Below are 3,247 nucleotides of genomic sequence, written 5' to 3' on the forward strand. Positions count from 1 at the left end.
CGTGCAAACTAAGGCCTCCCTAAAGATGAGTAACTAGTGATTTCCAGAGCATGTTTGTTACGTCAAAGGTGTAAGTAGAATGCCAGCCTGGAGTCCTTCTAACAAGAGTTGATGCTTTCCTGATCAATCAGACCTGTTCAAAAAAAAAAAAAACTTGCACAGACAAAGAGGTGTAATTCTTCTCTTAATAAGTCAGTATTCTCTGCAGGTTAAAAACATTTTCACCATGGCCACTACTGAACTCCATTCTTTCCCTCTGTATTATGTCCTTTGGCTTATCTGTGAGCAAAATCTGGAAAATTCTCTCTCTCTACTGGTGAGACAAAACGAAGCTTCCCATTTTTGTTTGACGCTGAATAAAAGTGTAGGTCTTCTTCCTCAAACAATCCATTTGCCTTTTTTTTTTTTAAAAAAAAAAGGCAACTGGATTGTTTGAGGAAGAAGACATTTGAGAAGCAGATGAGACGCAAAATATCTTCTTTCCTCAAAAAACAGTCCAATTGCCTTTTTAAAAAAAACACCTTTGAGATAACTATGACCTTGAATGACTGACAATCTCCATAGACAAAAGTGTAGGTAAATCTCCCCCCGCAGTTCACAGATTATTTTTTAATTAAATTTATAAGCTGCCCATCTTGCCTTCTAAATTAGAGTGCAGAGAAGAGCAACAAAGATGATTAGGGGACTGGAGGCTAAAACATATAAGGAACGGTTGCTGGAATTGGGTATGTCTAGTTTAATGAAGAGAAGGACAAGGGGGTCATGATAGCACTCTTCCAATATCCCAGGGGCTGCCCCAAAGAAGAGGGAGTCAAGCTATTCTCCAAAGCGCCTGAAGGCAGGACAAGAAGCAATGGATGGAAACTAACCAAGGAGAGAAGCAACCTAGAACTAAGGAGAAACTTCCTGACAGTTAGAACAATTCACCAGTGGAACAACCTGCCTCCAGAAGCTGTGAATGCTCCAACACTGGAAGTTTTTAAGAAGAGAACGGACAGGCATTTGTCCGAAATGGTATAGGGTTTCCTGCCTGAGCAGGGGCTTGGACTAGATGACCTCCAAGGTCCCTTCCAACTTTATTTTTTATTATTATTATTATTATTATTATTATTATTATTATTATTATTATTATTATTATTATTAAGTTTTTAAGAAGAGACTGGACAGCCGTTTGTCCGAAATGGTATAGGGTTTCCTGCCTGAGCAGGGGGTTGGACTGGATGACCTCCAAGGTCCCTTCCAACTTTATTATATTATATATTATATACTTATATATTATATCCTTCTAAGCCTTGTCTTTTAATGCACTCTCTTGTTGCCCACATATTCATACAGAGTCTCTGGAAAGAGAACCAGATCCTTGGAGAGTGAGAAGAGAGACACAAGGAGAACGCCCCCATGAACCAGGTAAAGATTCAGGCAAGTGGAGAGCAATTGCAAATAAAAAATAACAAACTGTGTGGGTTAGCTATTATTTGCTACTCGTATTGATTGGAAACATAGAAAACCGATGGCAAAAAAAAATGACCTAGCGGTCCATCGAGTCTGTCCTTTGAGTTTTTAAAATTATCTTTTATTTTTTTTATTTTATTTTCATCCGATGATGGACATGTGTTTATCCCAAGCACGTTTAAACTCAGTAACTGATGACTGACCTATCTCCGCTGGTTCCAAGCTTCTCTTGCTCTTTCTGTGAACTAACATTTTCTCACATGACTTTTGAAGTCCCCCCCCCCCCCCTTGTCAGTGTGAGGCTATACTCTGGGGTTCCTGATTTTTGCTTAATATTGAAAATACTGCCTTACAGAACCTCACTCACACCCCCTCGATTTATTTAAAGGTTTCAGTCGTGTCCCTCCATTTCTCTTCTGTCCTCCAAGTTGTACATACTCAGTTCCTCCAATCTCTCCTGACATGTTTTTGTCCCTCAGACCGTGCATTATTTTTGTTGCCCATCTCTGGACTCCCTCAATCTTATTATCTTTTTTTAAGTAGGTCTCCAGAACTGGACATAAATGGGGTCTGCCCAAAGCCCTATACAGCAGAGGTCTTCAAACTTGGCCCTTTTATGACTTGTGGACCTCAACTCCCAGAATTCCTCAGCCAGGCACTCTGGGTGGCCCTTTTATGACTTGTGGACTTCAACTCCCAGAATTCCTCAGCCAGGCACGCGTGCCTGGCTGAGGAATTCTGGGAGTTGAAGTCCACAAATCATAAAAGGAAGTTTGAAGACCCTTGCTATACAGTATATGGATAGTGGGATTAGGACTGCCTTTATCCTCCTGGTGATCCCTCTAGTGGTGCATCTCATAATTTTGTTTTCCTTCACAGCTGCCTGGCCACACTGTTTACTCATTTTGCAGTCACCTGCACACCTAAATCCTTTCCTTCTGTTGTTCTGTTCTAACACTGTATCTCTAATGCCATACTCTGCCAGAGGATTCTTGTTCCCTAAGTGCACCATCTATTGCTACTGCTAGAAAGGGCGGTCACAACTTTGTGTGCTTCCACAATCCAGACCAATCTGAAAAGCACCTTTTCTCCTCTGTGTCACCGCAGAGGTGGTGTACGTGCATTAGAGTCAAGCTGAATAATTTCTGTCTTAGCTTCTGACTGCAAAACCACTAAATTGGGAGGACTTTTGTGGTTTAGAGTTCTTCCTTTGGCCTTCTTCCTGGACACTGTATTCTTGAAGTCTTGTAAAGGAAATATTAGCTTGGTCGCTTTACTTCATTCAGTTAACAAAGCCAGAAGGAGCAGGAGTGATGATGATGATGATGATGATGATGATGATGATGATGATGATGATGAAGAAGAAGAAGAAGAAGAAGAAGAAGAAGAAGAAGAAGAAGAAGAAGAAGAAGAAGAAGAAGAAGAAGAAGAAGAAGAAGAAGAAGAAGAAGAAGAAGAAGAAGAAATAAATAAATAATAATAATAATAATAATAAAGTTGGAAGGGACCTTGGAGGTCATCGAGTCCAACCCCTTGCTCAGGCAGGAAACCCTACACCATTTTGGACAAATGGCTGTCCAGTCTCTTCTTAAAAATTTCCAGTGTTGGAGCATTCACCGCTTCTGGAGGCAGGTTGTTCCACTGGTTAATTGTTCTAACTGTCAGGAAGTTTCTCCTTAGTTCTAGGTTGCTTCTCTCTTTGGTTAGTTTCCACCCGTTGCTTCTTGTCCTGCCTTCAGGCGCTTTGGAAAATAGCTTGACTCCCTCTTCTTTGGGGCAGCCCCTGAGATATTGG

General features: G+C 41.0%; 1 long non-coding RNA gene across 1 annotated transcript in view; it reads left to right on the top strand.

Annotated features, from left to right (window-relative positions):
• Positions 1–1,345: 1,345 nt before the first annotated feature.
• The window catches only part of LOC107288162, a 7,023-nt gene continuing 5,121 nt past the window's right edge, over positions 1,346–3,247 (top strand). Inside the window, exon 1 of the long non-coding RNA XR_001548894.1 lies at positions 1,346–1,407. This is a non-coding gene — a long non-coding RNA (uncharacterized LOC107288162). The remainder of the gene's footprint in view (positions 1,408–3,247) is intronic.

The sequence above is a fragment of the Protobothrops mucrosquamatus genome, unplaced genomic scaffold (genome assembly GCF_001527695.2).
Source record: "Protobothrops mucrosquamatus isolate PMUCROS unplaced genomic scaffold, P.Mucros_1.0 scaffold_118, whole genome shotgun sequence".
In the NCBI taxonomy this organism is placed as follows: domain Eukaryota; kingdom Metazoa; phylum Chordata; class Lepidosauria; order Squamata; family Viperidae; genus Protobothrops; species Protobothrops mucrosquamatus.